We start from the raw sequence: 17,540 nt of genomic DNA, 5'->3' as shown, positions 1-17,540 counted from the left end.
TCATCTTTTCCCTTTTTGATCTGATTTTTCTTGTGCAGCATGATAAATGTGGGAATATACTCATGTTTAACCTATATTGGATTGCTTGATGTCTACAAGAGGAGGCAGGGGAAAAGGAGGGAGAAAAATCTGGAACACAAGGTTTTGCAAAAGTGAATGTTGAGGGATAGCTAGGTGGCGCAGTGGATAAAGCACCAGCTCTGAAGTCAGGAGGACCGGAGATCAAATCCACACTTAACACTTTCTACCTAGGCAAGTTACTTAACCTCAAGTGCCTCAGGAGGAAAAAAAAGTGAATGTTGAAAGCTACCGTTAAAAGAAAAAAAAAAATCGAATAGCAAATAAATAAGTAAATTGCTATGCCTGCTAACTGAAATGACCACTGCCATAGACAAGAGTCAGGAAGATCTAGAGGGAATCCTACCTGACATTCGTTAGCTGTGTGAGCTAACAATCACTTAACTTTAGGTTCCTCATCTGCAAATGAAGATCACGATATCCACCTACCTCCCAAAGTTTGGGGCTAATTTCTTATTTATTTATACTTAACATCAGACTTCTTTGGTTCTGGGGGTACAGATCTCCCTCTATCAATGCAAATGGACAGAAGTTCCTTAAATTATAATTTAAGAGAATCAAGAGACAATTTACATAAAAGAAACTTTAAAACCTTTAAACACTTGTAAATTAATAATATTACTCTTGGTGCTCTTTCTTCATTAAATGGGGACAGCAACAAACAATTTTAAAAATTAGTAGAACTGATTTCATATCAGATAAAACAGGAATCATGCCTTTTTTGGCTTTGAATAATCCTTAACATAATTTATTATTTATATTAGCTGCTAGGTAGAATTTAGGACTCAGAGCCAGGAACACATGAGTTAGAATCTGACTTCAGACACTTTATAGCTGTATGACCCATAGCGAGTCACTCAATCTATGTGCCTCGGTTTCCACATCAGTAAAATGGGGAAAACAATAGCAGCTACTTTCCAGGGTATTTATGAAGCTTAAAGTGCTACTATTATTATCATTACTACTATTTTTACTTTCATATTTACCTTCCAAAGAGTTGAACCTATTCAAACCAGAGTGTGTTCAAATATTTCCAAGCAGAATCCATATTTACCGTGCATGGACATCAAAAGTTATAAAAAAGAGTATGCCAAATGTTGGGTCACTACCCCATATAAATAGTTCAGTTAATTCCTAGCGGATATTCATCATTATCAAGTATTTCATAGTAGATATGTCCTCAGGCCCTTGGGAACCGGGAGTACTGATCCACTGGTTAGAAATCCATGGAAAGTAAATAAATGGAATCTGAAAACTGATACTGGGAGTTAACCAGCAATGGGCAAACAACTCCCAACTAAGAGTTTCTACTTCTGAAGCACCACTAAGGGCCCCTCTGTAGCACAGACCGCCCGCTTGTATGGCAAGGAATCAAGTGAAAAGAACACTTCTACTGCTCCTCTGGAGAGCTGTGATGCACATTATGAATGCCTTTCATGTGGGACTGTGGCTGCTGGAAAATGAGAATGACCTGTTGTGATGGGGAGGGCCACTGTCCAAGGTCAACTGGAACACACTGACAAGAGTTCAGTATTGTGGGAAAGGCTCCGGGAGGGCAACTGATTTCCTCTGACCTCACCCTGCAGGTTAATCAGTGGGCAGAGGCACAAAATTAGTAACTGGGAACAGAAAGGCCATGAGATACAGTCTTCCAATACCCATATGCTGAAAACCTACATCGGCATCCTCTGATTTCCCAGAATATCCTAGAGTGCCTAAATCTTCTTAGCATTCTGTTCTTTTTCATTTTTCTTATTAACAAAATCTAATTTTCTCTACCTCCAAATCCTGTCCCCACTATTTAAGAGGGGGAAAAAAAAACTCATAAAAAATATGCAGAGTGAAGAAAAAAAATCCCATATTGACCAAGAAGTCTCATTATAAATGTTTCATTATTGGAATTGTCTTTGGAATTGTGACTGGTCATTGCATTGTTTGGAGTTCTTAAAACTTTCAAAATTATTTATCTTTATGCTTATGCTATTGGTACTATATAAATTGTTCTGGTTATGTTCACTTTGTATCAATTCATATATCTTCAATTTTTCTGAAACCAGCCCCTTCAATATTTCTTATAGAACAAACTCCTTCAATTGGATTTTTTTTCCCCTTGGCTTTCCAGACAGGAATGCTATTTATACATAATCATCTTAAATGTGATGCTTAAAAAATAATCAAGACAGATAAGGCTTATGAGAGTACATCTCCTATAGCCTATTCTTGCCCTGGCAAAAATCAAAGTCCAAAAACCCAAGTCTGATCAGTGAACTCTATGCTTCTTGGGATCACTGATTTAGGTCTTGGAAGGGTCTTTAAAGATCATCATCAAATCTAAGCCCATCTGGGTAGATTCAGCCATTTACCCATGCTCACCCAGGAAAGATGGCTCAGCCAGAATTCCAACCCAGTTCGGATTCCCCAGCCTATATCTTTAGACTGCACCAAGCAGGCTTCCTCCCCCCTGAGTCATCTCTACTTCTGCTGACATTTTTTTTTCTCCTTCTCCCTTCATCTTATTTTAGGGAAGTAATTTTTTTATAAATATACATACATCCTCTCAAATATCAATTTCCAAAAGACACCTAGGAGAAGTATCAGTATCTAATTCTATTATTCCCTGCAGAAAATTTCAATGTATGGGGCAGCTAGATGGTACTGTAAATATATAACACCAACCGTAGAGTAAAAAGGACCCAATTCAAATCTAGCTTCAGATATTTAATATTTAGTAGCTGTGTGACCCTGGGCAAGTCACAAAATCCCAATTGCCTTGCAAAAAAAGGAAAAAAGAAAATCCCAATGTAAGAATGTTCAGAATTTTTTTTTCAAATTCTTTTAATTTTTAATACCTTTTTATTTTCAAAATCTATGCAAAAATAGTTTTCAACATTCACTCTTGCAAAACCTTTGTTCCAAATTTTTCTCCCTCCCTTCTCCTCACCACCCACCTTCCCCTAGACCACAAGTAATCCAATATATTCAGGATTATTGTTTAACATTAGTCTTTTACTTTAGAGAAGTAATTTTTGACATACACATGTTCTTGTCAAAATATACATTTCCTTTTGATCAAAGACTTGGAGAGGTATAGAAGGATTATTGCTAAAACTAGTTTTCTTACTTTGGAGAATAATTTTTCATAAACATATATGATGAGGTCCTGAATGATGTGTTAGGCAGAGAGAAACTGAAGAATTGACCCCTGAGGCAAGCAAGGAGAAGACAGTGATAGAGATCATTTTAGTTCCATGGTCCCACACCTTCTGGGGAGGTCATCCAGGCAGAAATCCAAGTTATGTCCAACCTCTGACCTCCACCCGCTGCAGGGGTCTTGGGCAATCTCAACTTGCCTTGTCCTGTCAGAAATCCCAGTCATGTCCCTGAGGTTAAATTCTCCCTATAAATTTATTTATGGCCCCATTCCAAGGTCACTACCTTCCTTTGGGTCAGTCCACCATGGCACACTGTCTTATGGTACTTTTCCCCTTATTTCTCCCCCATGCCTTGTAGTGTGTCTCCTGACTCCACTTCTCATAACTAACTCTTTTAAGGTGCTAAGGCCCTTTCAGGATTTAATATGCCCCAACCTCATGGGGTATTTCCTTTCTCCTGATAAATGTTAAGTTCCATTAGGGAACTTGCCCTTTCATTACTAATTATTAAAACCCCTCTCTATGCTCTCCCAGCTCTGGTTCATATTTACCATTCCTGATGTCTATTGTATTCCTTCATTTTATCTATAATCTATTACCCTAAATAGACCTTTGCCAAAGAAAATAACATTGTGAATTCTTCACAGAATAGAACCCCAACTTTTGGTGCCTGCCATCATCTGGGGCCATCAGCCACATAAATACATATGTCTTCATCAAATACCCATTCCCTAAGACTTGGGGAGGTAAAAAAGGATTACTGTTAAAACTAGTCATCTTACTTTAGAGAAGTAATTTTTTATAAATATACACATGCCCTCTCAAATATCCATTCCTTATTGATCTAAGACTTGGGAAAGTATATTAGGATTACTGTTAAAACTAGTCATCTTACTTTAGAAGAGTAATTTTTCATAAATACACATACAACTTCTCAAATACCCATTCCCTGTTGATCTAAGTCTTGGGGAGGTAAAGAAGGATTACTGTTAACATGAGTCTTTTTACTTCAGAGAAGTAATTTTTTAGAAATATACACATGCCCTCTCAAATACCCATCCCTTATTGATCTAAGACTTGGGGAAGTAAAGAAGGATCACTGTTAAAACTAGCCGTCTTACTTTAGAGAAGTTAATTTTTTTCATAAATATACATATGGTCTCTCAAATACTCATTTCCTATTGATCTAAGACTTGGGGAGACATAGAAGGATTACTGTTAAAACTAGTCATCTTTTTAAAAAACTAGTCATCTTACTTTAGAGAAGTAATTTTTCATAAATACACATATAGCCTCTCAAATACCCATTCCTTATTGATCTAAGACTTGGGGAGGTAAAGAAGGATTACTGTTAAAAATAGTCATCTTACTTTAGAGAAGTAATTTTTCATAAATATACATATGGCCTCTCAAATACCCATTCCTTATTGATCTAAGACTCGGGAAGGCATAGAAGGATTACGTTAACACTAGTCATCTTACTTTAGAGAAGTAATTTTTTTTATAAAAATACATATCTTATCAAACATCCATTCCCTACTGATCACAAACTGGGAGCAACAGGAAAGTCCTGTCCTTTTTATCCAGTGAAGTTCAACTAACACAGCACTTACCAGCCACTTGCCAAAAAGTACTGAAAAACTGATGGTTGAGAACAGAGCCTTTTCCCTAACAGTCTGGCAGAGAACGCAGGAATGGTGTCGGTGTCATGCATTTATTAAGAAGTAAACTGAGCAGGACATTCCACAAGACTTTAAATAGGATATAAGCTTCCCTGCACCAAAGCCCTCTTCAAACCAGTGACCTGGAAAAAGGAGGAGCACCTTATCTTCAGTTTTGTCCTTATACAAACAGCTCTCAAAATATACCTTCAGCCCTGTCTCCTCAAAGTCTCTGGGATCCAGGCAGACTTTACTTCACCAAATAAATCATCAAAGATATTGCTCTTGAGCCTTTTAGAACCACTTTATTCCTACTGCAGTATTATTCTGAAGAAAAAAAAAGGCAGAAGAGGCAGAGATAATACAACAAAGAGATGGAAGCAGGAGTTAACAAAGGATCAGCTGAATCAACAAAAGGGGCAGGGGACTCAGATAGGAACTCAAGTAGGTCCTCCTCTTTCTAACAACCAAGTCTGGATGGGCTTCCCGAAGACAGCAGGAAATATTCCACAAATGGCAGACCACTAGGCAGAGGAGAATAAAGTTACTTTTCTTCTATGCTAACCTACTTCATTCCTTTGGAGTGCAAGAAGCCTGCGTTACTGAAATATCACAAAGCCTTCTAAGGTTGTCCAACCCTACATTCAACTGGATACTAATGAAAAAACCTGGCTCAAATTGCCTGAACCAAACATAACTTTAAGAGAGCTGAAGAATGGCTAAAACTCCAGCAAAATCCATCTATCAGTCCAAAAGCATTTTATTCAAGATCTCTGACTTCTTCAATCTCAATGAAGTTCAATATTCTATTATTCCTAGAGTCAAGGATAAGTGTATGATATATAAACTCTTCACAATCCAGCCCCAATCAACAGTAAGTGCAAATTACAGAAAACAAGCATTAGATATTGATATGGTGTAGCATTAAGGAATGTTGTAGTAATTACCCCTGGCCTTGGGAACTAGTAGAAATCCCAACAGCGGTAAAGACTCCAATACTTTTTTAAGAAACTCTAAGTCCAGGGGCAAGATAGCAGCCCAGACTTTGGGATGACAAACCAGACATCCTTGAAGAATAACTTGGTGGAATAGAGATATCAGGCCCAGCTCCCTTTCTTTCACACACATTCTCCAAGGCAATGTCACATTATTTCCAATAGCTACATTCCTAAGGTGACTATATCATGAGGGTTTCTTAAAAAGTACTGGGGTCTCTACAACTGTTGGGGTTTCCACTACCTCACTGCCATAACCTGAGGAGTATTATTACAACATTGCCAAGGGCTGCACCACATCAGCATGATTTCATTGGTGACTGTAAGAATTATACTTAGGTATTTCTACTGATCTTACCTAAGCTGTCCAAAAATGGATTAGATTAGTTTCTCCACGGTGGGTTAATTTGGTTACCACAGTACTGGATTTTATATCACATTACTCTTTTGTTGCGGGGTTGTTGTTGTTTTTTGTTTTTTTTAAACACTGTGGTTTTTAATAATAGATACTCTTAAGAAAAAATCCTCTTAAAAGAGCACAATTCAATAAGGGCTAGTTATCAGTGGCTATTAGCATGGAGAAGTCAAGCAACTCCAAGTTCATTCATGCCCACAAGGAAACGGGATCAGACACTGAGAAATGCCTAAGTCAGGTAGCACAAAATCACAAAGCCACAAAGACTGTGGCACAGAACAAAAAGCAACATTGATATGTGACGAACTATTGCCTTAAAACAGTCCAATTAATCTCCCCAAAATGAAAAAAGACATGCAAGAGGATTTAGCTGCTTGAAGGACTGTTACGTAGAACAGTGTGGGATATAGGTTCCTTGAAAACAAGAACAATGGGAAAAGACTAATAAAAGAACTGCTGTTAATTAATGTGATGAAGAAAAACATTTGTCATAAGCAATGCAGTTTAAATATTGGAGTACTAAAAGTTTGGAAAACTGGATAGTACAAACACTCGAGTTCTAAGAATTGAGGCAAGGGAGGAGAGGGAATGGAAATTAGAGCCTAAAAGTTGTCACAGGAAAGATAGTAAATACAAAGATTGGACTCTAATCATTGAGAAAAAAAATTATTTTTGCTGATAAAAATCATTTTTAAATTCCAAGTTATACCAAAAATCAATCCTTAGAAGATATCATGGTGAGCCTGTGAGATCTAGGCATGTTCACTGTAAAATATTCTGAAATAAACAAATAACTTTTGTGTGTTATTTAGGATAACTAGGATATAGAGGGAGAAGTTGGTTTTATTATTTGTTTTTTTTACTTCAAGTGAGCCTGGAAATCTTGTCCCCTTATGAAAGTATGGGATCCACTAATATATTAAGAAGCTAAACTGTTCCAGAACTGCAAAAAATTCCTAGAGATGGATTTGTACCACAACTCACAAAGGAAATGTTTGATGACTTGGGAACTCACTTGATTTAAATTTCATTTTAAATAGATAGTTCAATTAGGATATTCTTAGTGATGTGTGGTATGCTGATAAATAATGTTTGAAAATCTTTTTAACTCCACGCATGATCAAACAAGTGATTGTGATGAAATCTTCAACTTTGGGTGTGGTAAGCAAAGAAATAGATAAAACTTAATCCCTGAGGAAACTCCCACCCTGAGGGGAGGAAGTGCAGTCAGAAATGCAGGTCATGTCAAACCTGGGACCCACCCTCAGTTCAGTCTCCATCAGTCTCACCTTGCTATGCCCTGTCAGGAGTCCCAGCCAAGTCCCTGAGGTTAAACTTTCCCTATAAACTCTATGAGAGCCATTCCAGAGCAGCCCCCTCCTTTGGGTCAGCAGCACTCGGTCCTGTGTATTTCTCCTTACCCCTCCCCCCTGCCACATGGTATCTCTCCCAACCTTCCTTTTCCTCCTTAAAGTTAACTCTTTTAGGGTAACAAGTCCCTTTCAGGATTTAGCCTGCCAGCTAAGGCCCCAACATCATGGGGTGCTCCCTTTCTCCTGGTTAATGACAAGTTCCACTGGGGAACTTGTCCTTTACATCAGTAATCACTGAAATGTTTATGATCTCTTTTCTATGGTAATATCATATAAAATATTTGGTATTTTATGGTAAAATAATAAAATATTTCATATTTACCATTCTTGGTGTCTATTGTAACCTTTCATTTTGTCTGTAACCTTTCCCCTAAATAAATCTAGAGAGAATGACTATTGTGAATTCTTCATGTGACCAAACCCCAACTATCCTCAGTTAATGTCTACATCAATTGCATGAAAAGTGTTCTGAATTTTTAAAGTAAAAAGTTGCAAAGTTCTTTAAGAAAGAAAAGGAAGGAAGGAAGGAGGGAGGGAGGGAGGGAAGGAGGGAGGGAGGGAGGAGGGAGGGAGGAAGGAAGGAAGGAAGGAAGGAAGGAAGGAAGGAAGGAAGAAAGAAGGGAGGGAGGAAGGAAGGAAGAAGAAGGAAGGAAGGAAGGAAGGAAGGAAGGAAGGAGGAGGGAGGGAAGGAAGGAGGGAGGGAGGAAGGAAGGAAGGAGGGAGGGAAGGAAGGAAGGAAGGAGGAGGGAAGGAAGGAAGGAAGGAGGAGGGAAGGAGGAAGGAAGGAAGGAAGGAAGGAAGGAAGAGGAAGGAAGGAAGGAAGGAGGAAGGAAGGAAGGAGGAAGGAAGGAAGGAGGAAGGAAGGAGGGAGGGAGGGAGGGAGGGAGGGAGGAAAGAAGGAAGAAAGGAAGGAGGGAGGGAGGAGGGAAGGAAGGAAGGAAGGAAGGAGGAGGGAAGGAAGGAAGGAGGGAGGGAGGAAGGAAGAAAGGAAGGAAGGAAGGAAGGAGGGAAGGAAGGAAGGAAGAAAGAAGGGAGGGAGGAGGGAGGGAGGAAGGAAGAAGGGAGGGAGGGAGGAGGGAGGAAGGAAGGAGGGAGGGGGGGAGAAAATCAACAAATTTTATTTTCCTTTTTCCCCTGTCAATAAGAATACCAATGAACCTTTCCATCCTTATTATACATTATTCTCCCCTTTTGCACTCTATAATTCAGCCAACCTGACATTTTCTTGTCTTTTCTCACACATACTCAGATCATCTCTTGGCTCCATGCTTTTTTATCTCCCCATCGCTGGAATGAACTCCCAAGTCACCTCTGTCTCCCAGAAACTACGTTCCTTCAAAATTGTTCAAGCAACATCTTCTACATAGTCTTTTCTGACCACCCTCACCCCACCTACAACACCAACTCTCTCCTCCAAATTTTATAGACATTTATATTTTTTCTCTCTGACAGAATATAAGCTATTTGAGCAAGATCTGACTTCCATTTTTGTCATTATTTTCCCACTGTCTAGCACAGCTCCTGCACAAAAGGCATTTAATAAATTCTAGTTAAGTATGCAGTAATCTGACTTTTGGGGAACACTTTAAGGGAACACACTAGCAAAGGTGTTTGGATTAAAAAAGCATAAGGGACCAATTTTATGTTTTATATATTTTTCCCTTGATCTTAAAAGGAAGCAGTTGTGCAATGTTAGCAGAACACCCTCTCAATCTGTCTCTCTGCCTCCCTGTTTCCCTCAGTTTCTTCCCTTCTCCTAGCTCTTTCTCTCCCCCTTCTCCTTTTCCCTTCCTTTTTCCTTCCCTCTTTCCCTCCCTTTCTCTCACTCTTCCCTCCTCCTTTCTCCCTCTCTCTCCATCTCTTCCTCCCTTCCCCGTCTCTCTCTCCTTCATCCCCTACCTACCTCCTAAATTCTTGGGAGGAGAGTCCGTTCCAAATGGCAAAGCTCTGCCCAATTCTTAGTGGCCATGACTATTCTTACCTCGGGGGAGGGCCCCGGGCTGCAGAGCCACCAACTGTGACAAGTGCCAGACGAGTGGCCACAGCTGAGGATTAAAAAACAGGCTTCATCTTTCAGCCACATCTGCACCCAGGGATTATGCCCCAGACAGGCCGGGCTAACTTTAGTCACCAAGAGAAAGGAGATATGTCCATGTGTTTTCTACTTGACTGAAAAGGACATCTGGGATAAGTCCGGGTGTGGCCACTGGCAAGGTGGGGCCAGGCATCCAGGAAAGAGAAAAGACCCTGTGCACGGGGAGGGAGAGAGCCGGGGGTGCAGCCCTGGCTGCGGGCCGCCCATACTGACCAGGGATTTCTCTGGAGCTCCAAAAGGCTGACCCAATACCTGAGGTAGAAGTTACAAGGAGAGGGTTTCTGGCTCCCCAGAAGGAGAAGTTTCTGACAATGAGAGCAGGACAAAGGAAGGCTGCCTGGCGAGTTCAAACATCCCTCAGTCTTCCGATCACAGGCTGAATGGCCATTTCTGGAGGATTCCTGCATGCCAGGTGAGGTGAAAGGGGGCGGACACAAAGAGAAAAACAAACAAGCCCCAGCTTCAAAGAGAGGCTGTTTCCTTGGGAGAAGAGGGGGAAAAGAACATGTACACACAAGAGTCAATACCAAAAATAAAAATCAAGCACATGTATGCACTGTACACACATACATATATGTATGTACACACACAGAGAGAAATGTAATTTTTAGGGGATTGTTGGAGGAAACAACTGGAATCATCAAAGGTTTCTTATAAAAGACAAGATTTGGGTTAAGCCTCAAAGGAAACTCAGGTTTCCAAGAGAATAAACATTCCAATGATTACATGGAGGACAGCTGCAGAGTCACAGAGATGGAAGGTGGAATGTTTCATAAAAGGAGCAACAAGGGAGGCGGTCTGAATGAAGAATAGTGTATGAGGAAGAGAAATGTATCATCAGTCTGGAAAGGTGGACAGGGGCTAGACTGTGATGTACTCTAAAGGCCATGCAATGATTTTTTTACTTTATCCCATAAGCAATAGGGAGCCCCTGATACTTCTTGAAGCAGAGAGTAACACTGTCAGATTTGTATATCTGGAAAATCCATTTGGCAACTGTCTGAGAGATGGAATACAAAATGAGAGATGCTGGCTGCAGAGAAAACAATTAAGAGGCTACTGCAATAGTCCAGGCAAGAAATGATGAAGGCTTGAATGAGGGCAGTGGCTATGAGAACAAAGAAATCAGATTTGGAAGACTGTTATATAGACAGAATTGCAATATGACCTGATTTGGGGAAATAGGTGACAGTGAAAAATTAGAAATGATCTTCCAAGTGAAATCTGGGCCATTGGAAGAATAGAGGTGAAACAACTCTTGAAAGAAATAGGGAATTTAGGAAACAGTGTGGGATTGGGAAGGGAAGGGAGAGAAGAGTTCCATTCTGTATAGGATGAGTTTAGAAGGGAACCCTCCTCAGGTACCATGTTAGGCTAAGGTCCCTGGTAGCCAATAGGCTGTATATCCAAGTAGAATGCTGTTATCAATTCTGACACAACTTTATCAGTTAAGGTACAAGCTTTTAAGTGCTCTTAAAGCAATATTATTAACAGATTTTCAATATTCTGCTCTCCCTCTCTGAGATATATCAAGAAAATGGACAAGAGTTAACTTTTTACTCACATGGTAACCAAATCCATGACACTAATCTTACTGTCTGTTACTCTCCTCCAGCAAGCTGAGGTAACTGATCACAAGGTCTAAAATTAGCCTAATGTTGGCTATTGGCCAAAGAACAATTAGGAAATTCAAAAGGTTTATTTTAGACATTTGGTTATTCTGAAAAGATATAGCCTTGCTTATTATTCTACATAACACATAAAGCACTCTGCAAATCTTAAAGTACTATGTAAATGCCAGTTATCATTATTATTATTATAAATGCCCATATGAAAAGGATAAACTTCCTCATTGGGTGTGAAATTCAAACATACTTTAGAAATGCAAACATTTTATTTATCCATTAAGTTTAATCAGGGCAAAAAGTTCCTCTTAAGTGCTTATTTCTGATAACAAAACCAATAAGGTTTTTTAAAGTTCTAAAATTATATTTTGAACCTTAGCAACTTCACTGAAACGGGTCCTAAAGGACATTAAGGTATAACTATTTGTATTCCACTAAATATTCTCCTGACCTTTAATGCAAGGGCATCTTTCCAAAAGTGAGTAGTTTCCTAACTTTTAAAAACCTGACATTTTAGGTATGCACCTTCCAATGTACTCATATATGGTCATACTTACTAGTACGATAACATAATATTCAATTAAAAATTCAGAAAAATAGACAAGCACAATAAGTAACTGCTCCCGAGAGGTAATACTGAAGCCTAATTAAAAGAAAATTCATCTTTCTTACTCCTGCAGGAGGCAATGCATTTGAGTTGATGGTAACTTTCAGATCCTGAACCATGTGGAGATCTGTAAGAGTAAGGTGCTTCTGGAGCTTCAAGAAAGAACCGAGTCCCAAGAATCCCCCTTCTTCTAACCCCCCTAGATCTAGGTCTAGTACCTACCACGCGCCTGTCTTTCTGAACCTGAAACTTAATTGAGAGATCTTCCCCAAGTTCAAAGGAAATCCCAACGCCCCTTTGCTGGCCATCCAGCTCCTCGTGCTTTCCTCCTTTTTCCATGACTGACTCCTCTTTGAAATACTACATTCCCATCTTTTAAAGTGGCTTCAAAAAGATCAGACTCCGCTATGAATGATCTAAATGCGGCACTTCCACGGCAGGAGGAGTGCAAAGGGAAGCAGAGTGAGTCTGAGGCAGCCCGGAGCCGAGTGAGCGGGTCCGCCCGACCAGCCCGCACCCCACGGGCGGAGAGGGGCGGCCGCCCCTGGGGATCCACAAAATTACCCGCGTCCCCGAAAAGAGATGCAAACTTTTTCAGAAGCTAAAAATGCTCAGCCCCAAAGAATCCTTCCCTCCACCTTCTTTTCTCCACCAACACTAACCCAAAATAAACCCTCCACCCGCTCAGCCCTGGAGCAGTTTCCTAAAAACAGCCATTCTTTATTCTCAGTAACTCTAGCCTCCAAGATGAAATCTTTGGATCCTCAAGTTCCTCCCCAGGACGCTTCTCAGTCGTTTTTTACAACTCGGGCGGGAGAAAGGGATCGTCCCGTACACCCGTGCAAGACTGCGCGGACAGACCGAACTGCAGTTACCTCCGTCACCAGACAGCGGGTCCAGCACCCTGCCACAAACAGGAGCAGCATTCTCCCATCGCCGGGCTCCCAAACTTTCTTATCTCCGCCTAGGGCTCTTCCTCGGGGGCTCTCCCCGCGGCCGCCGCTGCTGCAGGAGCCCACGCCAGCCGAGGGCTCCCTCCTGACATTTTCCCAGAATGCCCCAGTATCCCTCGGGGGCCTAGGGATAAGGACTTGAAAGAAGTGGAACCAGGACCCACCCCTCCGCCCATCCCCACCCCCCACCCCACTCGGCAACCTCCTTTTTTGAACAACTTCCCTAGGAGAGACCTGGTTCAAATGTCTAAATGGTGGTGAAGTCACACATGACCTCACAAGCATTCGGATTAACCATTTGGAGCCTGGCCCGGACCCTCAAGGGGGTGGAGCAAGGGGGGAGCAGGGAATAGAATGGGCAATGGAAGGACTGTTTTAGGCTGTTTGGGTCCTGCCTGTAAGGCACGGGGGAGAAGGGAGTTGATAAACTACTTCCCAAGGAGAAATTAAGTAACAGTTTTATCACTTGGAAATTTCAATCTTTTATTTGAAATGATTGAAAAACTATAGACCTGATTTACTTTATTGTAATCATTGGAAGATCAGGTGGGGCAATTCTAAGCCTTAGTAATTTGCAAATGAGCATTTGTTTAGATAAGTCTGAACCAGGCAGGAACACACCTACCTCCTTCTCCCTTCCCCCCCCCCCCCGACTGAAAAAAAAAAAAAAAAAAACTAAAACTAAAAAGTCTGAAGAATTGAGAGACAAGCAGACCCAACTAATGGATAACAGGCAGCTTCAGGGTACCAGAGAGAAATTGTGAGTTTCAGCCCTCTTGTGTTCCCCTTTCCTTTCCCTAGATGTGTGGGCTGCAATTTTGTTGGGAAGTAGAATTTAAAGTAACAAGGGGGTAAAGGCATCTAAAAAAATAAATAAATAAAACTAGAAACTAATTCAGAGTGAACTTCCATTAGTCCCCAAAACTGAGATTTGCAACATTTCAGGTAATTTATTCTATACAGGGACTTTCCCTCCCCTTCCCTAGCATTAAAAGTAAATTATTTTTGTCATTACTATTCTTAATTCAGCTACATAATGGCTTCTCTATCAATTGCCTAGCAAAGCACCTGTTCATAATCTGGAAGGATTAGTTGGAGCCCCTGTGGCAAACAGCTATGAATCTCACTACAATCCCAGCAGCTGCTCCAAATCCCGCCCCCCACCTGTTCTAAAGAATGAACTTGAGTAATGGTTCCATAATTATAATTATCCACCAACTCTCATCTTCCTCTGGCTAAAATGGATAGAGGACAGCCTTAGGAGGACCTGAGCTCAAGCCCTATCTCTGTCCACAGTGGCTGAGTTGTGGGATCATGGACAAGAGCCCAAGACAGTACTGTAAAACTTGAAGTTATAGATTTGGAGTTTCCCCAAACCATATTTATTTTTACAGATTTTTGAGAATGAACAAACAGCCTGCACAATCATACAAGGAGTGGGATTCAAATCCAGATTATTTGTTCCAAATCCTCATTTGTTTCTACTATCCCCAGAAGATGGCCTTCCTCCTGGGGTGACTGCACCTGTACCAGGTTGGCAGAACACCTGCGGTTAGTTCAGAATGGTGGCCCAGCAGGGCGGGTGGTCCAGGATGACTTCTCAGGCTAGTATCCCACAATAATTAACTCAATTTTATGATTGAATTTTTCTAGGTTGCTTCCTCTTACATTCTTTCCATCTTCTCAGACTTACTGGAGCATAGTTTTGGGTTTGTTTTCCCCCCTGAACACCCACGGTTCTGGGCACCCTCTTTAAGGCAGTGTTCCCCTCCGGCCCCACAACACACTGGGCCAGGAGGTAAATTAGCACAATCCCTGTGTCCTCACACCACCTTAGCAGCCACCACTGCCATATCACATCAATCAAGTCTAAGGCACCAGGGAAACAGTAGGTACATCTTTTTATTGGGGAGCACAGCAACACGTACACAGAAAGATATACACATCATTTATATAATACAAAACACACAAACACTAAGGGAATTTCTGTAGGGAAGACCAACTTCTGGGGATGAGAGAACTTGGAAATGTTTCCTGCGGGAGGTGGGAATCAAGTGTGGGTTAGAAGAAAACAAGCAATTCTAAGAGTCAGAAATAAGGAGAGAGAGCTTTCCAGACATAAGGTATCAGAGCCTATGCAAGGGAGAAGGGAAATAAAGTTGTTTGTGTGAAGATTAATTCAAGGGAGCCAGGATGAATGGACCACAGTGTATGGGAAGGGGACTAATGTGTAATAAATCTGGAAAGGTAGCTGCGGACTAATTTTAAAGGGCTAATCCCTCACTATCTGGATCCTAGCCAGACCTTTATTCTTCATCAGGGGATCTTCAGATCACCCTCTCACAATATGTTCAATACCTAATTCAGCCTTTTTTTTTTCACCCTAACTTCTTCCCTCTTTAAATACCCTGGATTCCAGGTTCCTTAGTTTCCCCAATTCTCATGTGTGTTCAAACTACATCAATCATGAAAAAGTGTGATACCTTTAGGGCACCCTTCCTGAATGCCCAACTAAACTTTCACCAGTGTCCAGAATTCTTAGCTGGGGATCTGAATAAATGCATGATTTATGTCTTTAGAAAACAGTCAAGTCTTTCTTCTTTTTCTTTTTCTTTGCTGAGGCAGTTGGGACTAAGTGACTTGCCCAGGGTCACACAGCCAGGAAGTGTTCCGTGTCTAAGGTCAGATTTGAACTCAGGTCCTCCTGACTTCTTGGCTGGTGCTCTATCCATTGCACTTACCTAGGTGCCCCTCAAATCTTTCATTTTCAAGGGAACCCAGGACTTCATGCCTTTTGCAAGGAGAGAATGGAAAGGGCTATTGGACAATCCCAAAAGCAACTCAAGCCCAAGCCCTTATACCAGCAGAGGTCAGGTTAAGCAATGATCACCCAGCATCACAGTACAGAGAGAAGAGCATGGGGGACAAAACTATCCCTGGTGGGAACTGGGGGGGTCGTTAAAAACCCTTAAGGAAAGATTGTTTCATAGGAGAAACTAGAAGGCTGTAACCAGGAAGGTGAGACTAGAGCAGAGTGCTGAGAAACAAGTCTAGGAGAAAAGTGCTTAAGCTTCTTAGAATTACAAAGGGTATTTAGTCCCAGCAGTCCCTAAATCACGAATGCCAGAGACAGCATGGCCAACAAATGGTCACCCACCTGCCAGTCACCTGGCAGCCAACAATGTCTGAATGCTCCCCATTCTACAGTCAGACAGCTGTGACTAATTTCCATATCTAAGGCTATTTCTACAGCTGCTATTCAAAATCTATAGCAACTGTGCTAATACCATCAAACAGATGAAGGCTGGTCTTCTGGAGTGCTTTCACCCTTAGCAATGCCCCTGTCCTCTTTCTAGATCTTTGTTGAACTTCCCTGAGAATTTAGTCTTTCTTATAGGTTCAGCCCTGGACTTGGAGACAGAGAGACCTGAACTTCAGCCACTTATTAGCTGTGTGAAGTAATTTCTCTCTGCCTCAGTTTCCTCATGTGTATATATATATACCTCACCTCCCAGAGTTGTTGTGAGCATCAATCAAATAAGGTAATAAGCATTGTAAAAGCTCTCCATAAATATTATTATGGTTATATATATATATGTATATATATATATATATATTTAATTGCATATATAATATATTATATATGTATACAATAATTATATTTAGCTACTATTCTTCTGATTAGAGCCTGCTGAAGTATTAAAGACCTAAAAGTATAAGCCCTTAACAGGAAGGAATACTTGTATTTCAAACCTGAAGATACTTATAGGGTTGAGGAGAAAGGAGAGCGATCTACCAATTATTCAATGCCCTTCCCATTTCTCCCATTATATCCTCATTTCCCAGAGTAAGCAGTGGCTTCTTGGCTGGCATTCCTTAATGGATTTTATCTCTCTCCCTAATCTTATCCAACTTGACTTCCTGTCTCCATTAAATGTAAACCCACATCTACAGAGTCTCCTTTATTTCTCTTCCCCTTTAGATACTTTAGATAAAACCTTCCACATCCCACTGAGTATCTCTTTATCCTTTGCTATTCCTCTTCCTCCCATTACAAATACAAGTAAGTATGTACAGAGTATGCACACACATGCATGTATGTGTATATTTGTAGGGATGTATATGGGTGTGTGCTAGACATGGTATAAATTATATTCTACACATATTTATAGAAAATTTATAAACACAAATGCATGAAATGCATGCATGTACGGTATGTCTACATGTGCATTTACACACACATGGACATAATGCATAACATAGATATACCCTGTGTGTATATGTTTGTATTGTATGTATATGCACATTGTACACCCCACACATGCATGGATACATACTGTGCACACATGGACACATGCATACACATATATACCATTTGTGCATAAATGCTACATTGTGCGCCGTTTGCATGGCATGTGTCATGCATGTAATATCCATCCCTCAAACATACGTGTGTGCGCACGTGCTTGGCTGTTGCATGTGGGGGTGCACTGTGCACATGCACATGGGTAGTGTTTCACCCCATGCCTACAATATGCTGTATACGTATGTGTGAGTATATACACATTTTGTACACTCAGAGAAGT

The 17,540-nt window shown here is 40.8% G+C and overlaps 1 protein-coding gene and 1 long non-coding RNA gene across 5 annotated transcripts in view; one reads left to right on the top strand and one right to left on the bottom strand.

The window, feature by feature from the left end:
- The window catches only part of PSD3 (pleckstrin and Sec7 domain containing 3), a 435,130-nt gene that overhangs the window by 328,360 nt on the left and 89,230 nt on the right, over positions 1–17,540 (bottom strand). The window lies entirely within an intron of this gene.
- On the top strand, positions 8,764–15,539 carry LOC127548297 (uncharacterized). Its single transcript, XR_007950347.1, has 2 exons — positions 8,764–10,181; positions 12,075–15,539. It is a non-coding gene; the product is annotated as an uncharacterized LOC127548297 (long non-coding RNA).

Source organism: Antechinus flavipes, chromosome 2, assembly GCF_016432865.1.
Source record: "Antechinus flavipes isolate AdamAnt ecotype Samford, QLD, Australia chromosome 2, AdamAnt_v2, whole genome shotgun sequence".
Taxonomy (NCBI): Eukaryota; Metazoa; Chordata; class Mammalia; order Dasyuromorphia; family Dasyuridae; genus Antechinus; species Antechinus flavipes.
Note: the sequence above shows the minus strand (reverse complement) of the source record. Positions and strands in the feature narration are given on the sequence as shown.